Here is an 11,839-nt window from a genome sequence, read left to right on the forward strand (position 1 = left end):
ACCCCTTGCAGGCCCCGAATTAGGGGTTTTGTGGTGTTTTTATGCCGTGGCAGCAGGTCCCGCTCTGTGTGCACGGCCCTGCAGGGGAAAGTCCCTGTTGGGGGAACTGGCCCCCAATCAGGATGGGAAAAGGTGGAAAAGGAGAACAGGGAAGAGGCAGCTTTTGAAAGCGCTTTTGTATCTTCAATAGAGAGGTGTTTCCCTATTTCCCACTCATTATATATAATACCTGCTCAGACTAGATATCTGTCGACTTACATATTTTGACACTTAAATGTCTTTATAGACTTCTCTATTTAAACTTACATATATTTACACTTATCTCTTTATAGACTTAGATTTTAGACTTAGATACCTATTTACACTTATAGATCATCTCTTAGATTACATACAATGCCTATTTAGGCTCTCTACATAACACGTAGTGAGTGTAGACAGCGGTATCTATTCAGACTTTTTTCTATTTTCAATTCCTTCATACATAAAATATATCATCCCTTTTGCATTTGGAAGTGCTTTCTTTTTTAATTTATATAGACGTGAGTTCTTTTTGTATTTTAAAACCCTATATACGTCTTCCGAATTTTTTTCTGCTCTAAAATCCTTTATATAATAGGGCAGGTATAGGTTCCTATTTTGAAATCCTTGTATACGTATAAAGGAATATTATTTTTCCATATATAGAACAAGGAGAGATTTTTCTCTATTTCGAGGCCTCACAGATAGATTTACAGTTTTTTAAAAACTTTTGAACCCCCCCAGGAATTATCAGGCATTTTTGGGCTGTGACCCCCTTTTTGGGGGGGGGGGGACGACCCCCCCTTCCCCACTCACCTGCTCCTCCACGGCATCATCAGCCCGCCGGTGATGTTGGGGTGCCCCAAATGACATCATCACCCCTCCAGGCCCCCAAACCCCCCTTTTTATTCAGCCCCCAAAAAGGCACAACAGGAGGGAAACGGCCCCAACCGGCGGCTCGTTACGTCAATAATGCCGTTGGCGTATGTACGCACGCACCCCCGCCAAAAAGGGGGGCTCCGCTAGAAAGATAAAGGAGGGGCAGCCCCCCCAAACGCTTGCAGCCCCCCCTTAGCCCCCGTCCCGCAGGCTGGCAGCCGGCCCCTTACCCTCAGCACGCCCAACGACCGGCAGGCAAACCCGGGCCGGGGGTCTCTCCTGAGCACCACGGGACGCTTACAGCGAGGCATCTGAAAAACAAAAATCCCAACGGATATTTCAGCACGTTAAAAAAAACAGCACCGAAGGCAGCAGCGGAATTCGGTCAGGACAAGGGAGAGGGTAGCAGTCGAGCTAAAGGAGGGTGCCAGGCAAACGGGTGTCCTGGTTTCGGCTGGGATAGGGTTAAATTTCTTCCTAGTGCTGTGTTTTGGATTTAGTAGGAGGAGAACGTTGATAACACCCTGATGTTTTCAGTTGTTGCTAAGTGCCCTCCTAGTCCAAGGACAGCTCCCGTGCCTACTGACTGAGCTAGGTACACAAGGTGGGAGGGAACACAGCCAGGACAGCCAGCCCAGCTGGCCAACGGGGTATTCCATACCATGTGACGTCATGCTCAGTATATGAAGGGTAGGCGTGATCCAGGAAGTACCGATCACTACTTGGTTATCGGTCAGCGCGGGTGGTGAGCAACTGCATTGTGCATCACTCATTTTGTATATTTTATCATTATCATCATTATTTTCCCTTTTTTTCCCTGTTCTATTAAACTGTCTTTACCTCAACCCACGAGTTTTTCCTCACTCTTACCCTTCCGATTCTCTCCCCGTCCCGCTGGGGGTGGGGGGAGTGAGTGAGCGGCTGCGTGGTATTTGGCTGCCTGCCGGGTTAAACCACGACAACGGGTCAGCTCGAAATACAACGCGGCCTTTAAAAGCTCGAGCGATTCGAACGCTTAAAATCCGCGTGAGGACTAATTGACGCGATTCTGAACGCGTCCTTCGCAGAGAAGTAAACGCTCTCGCTGGTGTCGGAAAACGCCCCGTCCCTTCCTTACAGCACCGCTGCCGGGAGATAACCCCGTGAGGCTGCAGGACAAGGGCGCGCCGTAATCAGCATCTACGCTCACGGATCCGCCGCCACAGCTCCAGCCCTTGCGCTGCTGCTGCTGCTGCTGCGCATCTCGCTCGCTTGGCCGATAAAGCTGAAAGTGAAGCGTAAAACTTTGAAGAGTAAAATGAAAAAGAAAGAACAAATCTCAGCAATTCATTTTATGTAAACGTACGCGCACCTTTTTAGCATACGTACAATGAGAAGGCTTATACCGTAAAAGTATTTCATTTTCCTTTTGCGTTAATTGAAATTGCGTAGCTGTGAATTCATGCCGTTAAATTATCTACCTCCAAACTACACAGCTATCGTTTGACCAGGGGTTTTGCGTGCGTTACGTGACTAGGAGCGGCGCCGAGACCGATGCTACCGAACTGCCGGGGAAAGGCGCCGTCGAAAGCGAGACAGAAATAAAGGACTTCAGAGCACTCTGCCAAAAGATCGGGAAAAAAGCCCGTAACGTTCAGTTGCCTCTCTTTTGAAACGTTTAGAGCAACTACCCAACTGCTTAAGCACACCTAATAAATTATACGCTACGGCTATTTGGCAGTTGCAGTTTAAACAACGCAAGTCAGTTTGGAAGTTATACAATTTTAACTTTCTTTTTAAAATTTCATTTACGATAGAAAAATCAGTGAGATAAGAGATCTCCCGTATGGTTTTACTCTTTTTTTGGGGGGGGGTGGGGGGGGTGGGGGCAGGCGGTGGGGAATATCAAATCCCCAGTGCTGCAATACATCAGGCTACCAAAAAGGACCGGCAGGTTTGCTAACGCTGTTGGCCGTAGCCGAGCGTGCGGAGGAACGCGTCTTTACGATCTCTCGACCGTTACACCCGAGAACCAAAGATCAGCCGTACGTCGACTATCGGAAGACGTGCTGCGCTTGGGTCTGTGCAAGGAAATCGGCTTACCCCTTTTTTTTTTCCCCAGAGAGAGAGAGAGCGAAAAGTCTCCTTGCGGATGACTTCTACTGCCGAGCACGTCATCTCTGAAGATCCATTCTGATGGGAAGTTCGTAAAAGGCAACTCCTTTGAACGAGAAAGATTTCCATTCTGGAAAATCTCTTTCCAACCAAAGTCAAAATTACGCGCTGCAGGTTAAGGAAAAAGGACGCGATAGAAGCAGTAACTCACCAAAACCGCATCAGGACTCTCTGTCGCTAGTTACGAGGCTGCTACCGCTTCTCGGGAAAGCCTGGAAAACGCACCGAAGCGACACCGATTTGTCCCGTGTTGTCCGCGCCTCTTCTTTGACCTTGATTGCTTTTAGCACAGATGCTAGCATCTCAGTAAGGTGTTCGAGTGCTCCTGTAAGGCATTTTAAACACTGACTGACTGAAAAAGCCTAAAGCTTTTATCGTGAAAACAAAGCCTGTTTCTCCCGAACATCCCAACTCTTACAAACGGTTCCTTTCCTCTTCTAGTCCAACGTTATTTTCACAGCACCCTTTCATAGCAAGCGCACAGAAACAGAAGACCGTGCTTGCAGGAAGAGAAAACAGACGGAGGGCAGCAAGCTTTGCATAGGCGTACCACGCTCCAGAACAGACCTCCTTTATTTTTAGTATTTGCGTTAAAATATTTCACATTAAAAAATCACATAGAAGGAGAGCTGCCACGTTCCTCGTGTTAACTGTAAAGTCCGTGCTACAAGCACCTTAGGAAAAATGCAGACACGTATCACAGGCCTACCTTGTACTTGCAGACCACTACGGACCCTTTCCATCTGTCTCGTACTTTCACGGCAGTTGACGTTCTGCTGAGAGGAAAGGAAAAAAAAAACAAACAACGTTTAGCACAAAGCTTCCTTTGCCGTGAAGAGAACAACTGAGTGGAGGAGAAAGTATTTGGCATCGTCTTTGGTGCAGTTGTTGAGACAGGCCACTAGAACTTCTGCACGTTTTAGACAACCGTGCCTTTTTTTTGGCTCATCGGCAGCTTTAGTTTCGCTAGAACTCACTTTCCTAGAGACGCGCAGGTGACGGGCACAGGTACCTACGTACGTTTTCTCAAGCCTAAGTAGAGCCGCGATTTCCTCACCCGATACGTCCCAAGTGGAGTATTTTTGTTAAAGAGTACGGCAACCCGTCCGTCCTCGCAAACTCGCTGCGGAAGAGGAATCCTTTTTTCCAGGCCGTTTCTCCAAACAGTCGAGATCTTTGAAAACCGCAGTTGTTTTAAAACATTTGGAGCACGTTGCCAAACAACGCTTGGCAGTAAGACTTTGACGTGTTTGACGCACGCAAATCTGGGGTAACTCGCTACTTGCTTCCTGTTGTCGTTGTTCTTCCTTCAGAAATTCTACTTGTAGCCAAGTTATTCGCTACTGGTTCAAGCATTTACCTTCCAGCTATTACCAGCGCGTTTACACAGGCGAGGAACTAAATCGCTCTTCTAAAACTACCCGAGTGAAAATGACAGCCACGAAAGAGGAGTGACAGAGAAGGAAAGGAGAGGTCAGGCAGCAAGAGAGCTCTGCAGGCTGCCACCAGTCAACGTCGCACTCTTAAGGAAAAACAAACAAACAAACAAACAAACAAAAAACCAAACAAAAAAAACCCCAAAACACACAAACACAAAAACCAACAACAAAACAAAACTTTGACGTTGTACCTTTCTTTTCTTTTGGAGCTCGTCCCTGTCTCAGCTGATCGTCTCGACAGAGCACAAAGTGCAGATGATCCGTATCCCGATGACATCTGCACGCGATGAACACGTGTTCAGAAATAGTCCAGATCTGTAAGACTGGTGTCATTTGTGTGGTTCCAAGCATCATAACTCCGTTTTACTGACCAATGCATTTGTGAGGAAACTAAGTAGCTTTTAAACGTAGCCTCTCCTTGGGGAGAAAAATGCGTTAGGGAGTGAAAAAAAGGATGATTCAGAGCTCCCAACCATGACGGAGCAGCGGGAAAACTAATGAAAGTGAAGACCAACAGCAGCAACGTGAAGCGGCATTTGGCTTCAATTCTGATCACGTACTTAAGCGGCTCTCCAAGTCTATACCTCCATCCTATGAACGACTAGCCCTTTTTTGGAAGGACCAACTTTTGTCCTTCAAAGTGCTAGATTGAAGACTCCACTGAACAGAACGTGGATTGAGCCACAGGACAACGTGCCATCGACGCTCTAATGAAAAAAAAAATCACGTAAAAATCAAGTTGAAATATCAGCTTCCATCGTGTCTCATTCATTACGTTTCTAGTAGTACCTGGGTGCTCCAAAATTCACTCTCCTGACACCACGTAGTACTACAAATTGAGTTACGCAGGTAAAAATAAAAGGCTCTTTCCAACCTGCCCGTAAAATCAGTACGAACAAACAGAAGAGAAACACTTGACCCTAAAGAAGGTCACAGGCAGCTCTTAATTTATCGTAGGCGAAAGCTCATTCTTTTCCCTGAAAGGAAAACGCTCGTAACTACCCAGGGACCGATGCGGGAACGAGGCACGCGCGCTCTGTTAACGGCAACTGTTCATCAGCTTTTCTGCACCGGCACAAATTTGCCTTTTCCCTGGGTTTGACGTGGAGCACCTGCAGCGTCCTTGAACGCGCCAATGTTTCTCCCCGCTCCCCCGGCCCCCCACGTGCCATTACCTGAGCAGCAAGCGGCATCAGCCACGCAGGATTTTCTTCACGTGACGCAGAAGGTGACGCTGGGAAAAGAGGAGGCACAAAATGAACCTGTTTGTCACACCCAGCCAACGGTGAAAACCCAGGGAAGGATTCTGCCGTGCGGGGCCGGGCTGTGCACCCCCGGAGCTCCAGCCGGCCGGTTTCGCTCCCCTTTGCCGGGTACCGGGGAGACACCGCCGCCTCGTGCTGCCGCCTGCCCCCCGGGGAGAGCCGGGGGACCCCCACCTCACTTCAGCCCTCGGGAACGGGACCGGGAGAGACCCTCCACGCAAAGAGAGCGGATCCACGCGTGGCGTGGATTTAATCCCCGAGAGAAGAGGCCGGGCTCCCCGCTGGCAGAAGGACAACTCGCCTCCCTGCCGCTCGGAGCGCCTTGCCGGGGACAGCCCTGCCTGCGCCTGGCTGCTCTTCAGCCGTGCTGGGAGTGCAGTCTGGCCGACGGATGCTCCGGCAAACAGATACTGCAGCGAATCGCAGCTCCCGCTCGTTACAGCTGCTGGTAATTTTGCCTCTGGCTAAGGCATGCCCCAGACAGCGGACACCTCGTCTCGTTCCAGCTCCTGCTTGCTACGGTTCTGGCTAATCGAAGCTCCAGCTCTGCACCGTTGATTTCAGCTCCTTCTCCTTACAAGCTCCAGCTATTTGCAACAGCCTGGGCTTTTGACAAGGTCGTAAACCAACCGCCGTCAAAACTCGACTATTAGGATTAAATATCATAGTTGGACATTGTATAAGCATTAATGAGTTTGTACGACTAATTAGTTAATAACTATTCTAAGCAGTCGACAAGCAAGAGCTGGACTCGAAGAGGGCGTGCGGGGTCTGAAAAGCAGAGACCGCCTCTTCCCCCCAGAGACCACCGCAGACGTTGAGTTGGGCCTGGTGCATGCCGGCCTCCCGCACTTCGGGGTGCAGCAGGACCAGACCCGCCCCCCCCCCCCCCCCCCCCCCGAGAGGGTCCACGCACCCTGCCCACCCCCTGCTTTCCCCTGCAGCCCCCAATGCCCTCCCACCCCCCCGCACAAACGGCCAAACCGGCTTCTGCTTTAGGCCCCCAAACCAGCTCACTTAGCGCCCATTTCTGAGCCCAAAAACCCAGCTGCTGCGCCTCTTCTCAAGTCCCAAAGGTGCCCCCGGGGAGGGCAAGCGCTTGCGTGATGCTTCGGGCAGAAACGGGGCTGAAAGGTCCGATCCCGGTGCCGGGGGAGCAGAGGCGAGCTGGCTGGGACCAGCTTTTGCTCCTGGAACAACCCCAGGTCCCTGCTCCGAGGTCCTCCCCTTGGGGCCCTGGGGTGGACCTGTCCCTCCCCTTCAAATGCTGCAGGAGTTTCGGGGGCAGAAGGCCGTTTCTAAGCCCTCTCTCCAGCAGCTCCTCCCTCGACTCGGCCCGCGAAGCCCCCAGTCTGCCTGCAGGGAGGGCTGGGGGGTCCCCGGCCCCACGGGGCGACAGTGGGGACTCGCAGGGAGGATCTGTTTGCACAAAGCGCCCCGCCCCCCCCCCCCCCCCCCCGCCGGCCGGCCCCCCCCGCCCCGGCCCACTGCGCGGCCCCTCTAGGGCACGCAGCCCCCCCCCCAACTCCCCACTCCCCAGATGCTCACAGCCCCTCCCCCGCCTGGAGCCCCCCCAGACCCTGTCCCCGGAGCCTGCAGAACCGCCCCCCCCCCCGCCACAGCCCGGCTCCCCGGGCCCGCGGCCCCTCACACTCACGCTGCGCCGCCGCCTCGGTGCAGAGCCCGCCGCGCGGCCCGTTGGAATACCGTCCGCAACCAATCAGCGCGCGGCTCCACCGGACCGCCCGCGCGAGGCACGCCGGGAGTTGTAGTCCCCACCCGGGGACCGCGCATGCGCACGGCGCCCCGGGGACCGCGCATGCGCACGGCGCCCCGGGGACCGCGCATGCGCACGGCGCCCCGGGGACCGCGCATGCGCACGGCGCCCCGGGGACCGCGCATGCGCACGGCGCCCCGGGGACCGCGCATGCGCACGGCGCCCCGGGGACCGCGCATGCGCACGGCGCCCCGGGGACCGCGCATGCGCACGGCGCCCCGGGGACCGCGCATGCGCACGGCGCCCCGGGGACCGCGCATGCGCACGGCTCGCAGCCCCTCCCCAGCGTTTGCAAGCACTTCCCAGCCCCAGGACCCCCGGAGTTCACAGCACCCGACCACACCATTTTCCAGCCCCCTGGGAGCCCCACTCTCAAGTCCCGCCAGGACCCACAGCCCCACTCCCCAGCTCCTTGGGGGACCGCGATCTCGATGGTCCGGGAGTCCTCCAGGTGTACTCTCTGGTCTGGACGTCCGTTTCTATGGTCCGGCAGTCCTCCAGGAGTACTCTCTAGGCCGGACTTTGCTCTCTATGGTCCGGCAGTCCTCCAGGGGGTACTCTCTAGGCCGGACTTTGCTCTCTATGGTCCGGCAGTCCTCCAGGGGGTACTCTCTAGGCCGGACTTTGCTCTCTATGGTCCGGCAGTCCTCCGGGGGTACTCTCTAGGCCGGACTTTGCTCTCTATGGTCCGGCAGCCCTCCGGGGATACTCTCTGGTCCAGCTCCCGTCTCTATGGTCCGGCAGTCCTCCGGGGGTACTCTCTGGTCCAGCTCCCGTCTCTATGGTCCGGGAGTCCTCCGGGGGTACTCTCTAGGCCGGACTTTGCTCTCTATGGTCCGGCAGTCCTCCAGGGGGTACTCTCTAGGCCGGACTCTGCTCTCTATGGTCCGGCAGTCCTCCAGGGGGTACTCTCTAGGCCGGACTCTGCTCTCTATGGTCCGGCAGTCCTCCAGGGGGTACTCTCTAGGCCGGACTCTGCTCTCTATGGTCCGGCAGTCCTCCAGGGGGTACTCTCTAGGCCGGACTCTGCTCTCTATGGTCCGGAAGTTCCCCACGTGCACTCTCCGGTCCGGACGACCGTCTCGATGGTCCGGCAGTCCTCCAGTTGTACTCTCTAGGCCGCACATTTTCCTCTATGGTGCGGAAGTCCCCCAGCTACATTCTATGCGTCTGGACCTCCGTCTCTATGGTCCGGAAGTCCTCCAGGTGTACTCTCTGGCCCGGCAGTCCGCCATCTCTATGGTCCGGGAGTCCTCCAGCTATACTCTCTGGTCTGGACTGGGCTGGGCTCTATGGTCCGGAAGTCCTCCAGCCCCTCTCCCCGACCCCCTAGGGCTCGCAGCCCCCCCCGGCCCCCCCGGGATGCACAGCCCCACTCCTCGGCCCCCTCGGGGGTCCGCAGCCCCCCCAGTCCCCCTCCCCAGATGCTCACAGGGGGAAAGGAACGGCTCGGCCTCAAGCTCTGCGGGCTGCCTGTGGCCCCTGCAGAGCCCACGATCCTCGGCAGCCCACACGCGGGGCGAAGCTCACAGCCCGAGAAGGAGTCACGGGGAGCCGCCGCTCCTGCCACAACCCTCCTTCCCAGCCTGCTGCTGGAGCACAAGGCACTTGAAAGCAGCAGGAAAGAACAAGGAGGGCCTCGCAAGATGGCAGGAATAACGCGGGCAGCCTAAAGCGTTTAGCCAGGCAGGGCTTGCCACTCACCTTGTGCCGTGGTCGAATCCCAGCCCGCAACTCAGCACCACACAACCGCTCACTCGCTGCCCCCTCAGCGGGAGGGGGGAGAGAATTGGAGGGGCAAAAGTGAAAAAATTCCACTTGTAAGGGAAAGGGGGGGGAAAAAAAAACCCCAAACAACAGAGAGAAAAACCCCAGACAGACAAGCGGTACAAACGAAAACAAGGGCTCGCCGCCAACCGCCCGATGCCCAGCCAGCCGCAGCCCAGCAGCGGCCCCCCCGCCAACCGCCCCCCGAGTTTTATTTCCTGACGTCATAGTGTCTGGAACATCCCCTGGGTCCGCCGGGGTCAGCTCTCCCAGCGGTGCCCCCTCCCAGGCCCTCGCGCACCCCCAGCCCGCTCGCCGGCAGGGCGGGGCGAGGAGCAGCACAGCCCCCGGCGCCGTGCAAGCGCTGCGCAGCGGGAACTCACGCAGCCCCGCGTCACCGACGCCGTTTTCAGCACAAACCCAAAACGCAGGAGGAGGGCGAGCGGGGTGGGAGCGGGGGGCGGGGGAGCGGGAGGGGGGTGCCAGAGTTTGGGCGGGGGGCAACGGGCAGGTTGGCGGGGCAGGCAGCACCCCAGGGGTCCGGGCCCCTCAAATGGCTGGTGTTTCACCCCAAAGCTTCCCCAAATCGGGGGGGTTTTTGCTTTTCTATAATATCAAAACTGGGGTTTTTTCCTTTTCCAAAATATTCCACTTGGAGGTTTTTCAACGCTTTTTCACAACAAAAATTGGCGATTTTTGCTTTTTCGTTTTGTGCATGAAAATGGGGGTTTTTTTGCTTTCCGGCTGCCCAAATGCTGGTGGATTTGGCTTTCCCGGGAGCTCCAAGTTGGGTATTTTTCCCCAAAAAATGCGGGGTTTTTTTTTCCCCACCCCTTGCAGGCCCCGAATTAGGGGTTTTGTGGTGTTTTTATGCCGTGGCAGCAGGTCCCGCTCTGTGTGCACGGCCCTGCAGGGGAAAGTCCCTGTTGGGGGAACTGGCCCCCAATCAGGATGGGAAAAGGTGGAAAAGGAGAACAGGGAAGAGGCAGCTTTTGAAAGCGCTTTTGTATCTTCAATAGAGAGGTGTTTCCCTATTTCCCACTCATTATATATAATACCTGCTCAGACTAGATATCTGTCGACTTACATATTTTGACACTTAAATGTCTTTATAGACTTCTCTATTTAAACTTACATATATTTACACTTATCTCTTTATAGACTTAGATTTTAGACTTAGATACCTATTTACACTTATAGATCATCTCTTAGATTACATACAATGCCTATTTAGGCTCTCTACATAACACGTAGTGAGTGTAGACAGCGGTATCTATTCAGACTTTTTTCTATTTTCAATTCCTTCATACATAAAATATATCATCCCTTTTGCATTTGGAAGTGCTTTCTTTTTTAATTTATATAGACGTGAGTTCTTTTTGTATTTTAAAACCCTATATACGTCTTCCGAATTTTTTTCTGCTCTAAAATCCTTTATATAATAGGGCAGGTATAGGTTCCTATTTTGAAATCCTTGTATACGTATAAAGGAATATTATTTTTCCATATATAGAACAAGGAGAGATTTTTCTCTATTTCGAGGCCTCACAGATAGATTTACAGTTTTTTAAAAACTTTTGAACCCCCCCAGGAATTATCAGGCATTTTTGGGCTGTGACCCCCTTTTTGGGGGGGGGGGACGACCCCCCCTTCCCCACTCACCTGCTCCTCCACGGCATCATCAGCCCGCCGGTGATGTTGGGGTGCCCCAAATGACATCATCACCCCTCCAGGCCCCCAAACCCCCCTTTTTATTCAGCCCCCAAAAAGGCACAACAGGAGGGAAACGGCCCCAACCGGCGGCTCGTTACGTCAATAATGCCGTTGGCGTATGTACGCACGCACCCCCGCCAAAAAGGGGGGCTCCGCTAGAAAGATAAAGGAGGGGCAGCCCCCCCAAACGCTTGCAGCCCCCCCTTAGCCCCCGTCCCGCAGGCTGGCAGCCGGCCCCTTACCCTCAGCACGCCCAACGACCGGCAGGCAAACCCGGGCCGGGGGTCTCTCCTGAGCACCACGGGACGCTTACAGCGAGGCATCTGAAAAACAAAAATCCCAACGGATATTTCAGCACGTTAAAAAAAACAGCACCGAAGGCAGCAGCGGAATTCGGTCAGGACAAGGGAGAGGGTAGCAGTCGAGCTAAAGGAGGGTGCCAGGCAAACGGGTGTCCTGGTTTCGGCTGGGATAGGGTTAAATTTCTTCCTAGTGCTGTGTTTTGGATTTAGTAGGAGGAGAACGTTGATAACACCCTGATGTTTTCAGTTGTTGCTAAGTGCCCTCCTAGTCCAAGGACAGCTCCCGTGCCTACTGACTGAGCTAGGTACACAAGGTGGGAGGGAACACAGCCAGGACAGCCAGCCCAGCTGGCCAACGGGGTATTCCATACCATGTGACGTCATGCTCAGTATATGAAGGGTAGGCGTGATCCAGGAAGTACCGATCACTACTTGGTTATCGGTCAGCGCGGGTGGTGAGCAACTGCATTGTGCATCACTCATTTTGTATATTTTATCATTATCATCATTATTTTCCCTTTTTTT

At 54.0% G+C, this 11,839-nt stretch overlaps 1 long non-coding RNA gene across 1 annotated transcript; it reads right to left on the reverse strand.

Annotated features, from left to right (window-relative positions):
• Positions 1-233: 233 nt before the first annotated feature.
• On the reverse strand, positions 234-2,978 carry LOC142077318 (uncharacterized). Its single transcript, XR_012671721.1, has 2 exons — positions 2,926-2,978; positions 234-2,497 (listed from the first exon to the last, which is right to left on the reverse strand). It is a non-coding gene; the product is annotated as an uncharacterized LOC142077318 (long non-coding RNA).
• Positions 2,979-11,839: the final 8,861 nt, after the last annotated feature.

The sequence above is a fragment of the Calonectris borealis genome, unplaced genomic scaffold (genome assembly GCF_964195595.1).
Source record: "Calonectris borealis unplaced genomic scaffold, bCalBor7.hap1.2 HAP1_SCAFFOLD_210, whole genome shotgun sequence".
NCBI classification, from domain to species: domain Eukaryota; kingdom Metazoa; phylum Chordata; class Aves; order Procellariiformes; family Procellariidae; genus Calonectris; species Calonectris borealis.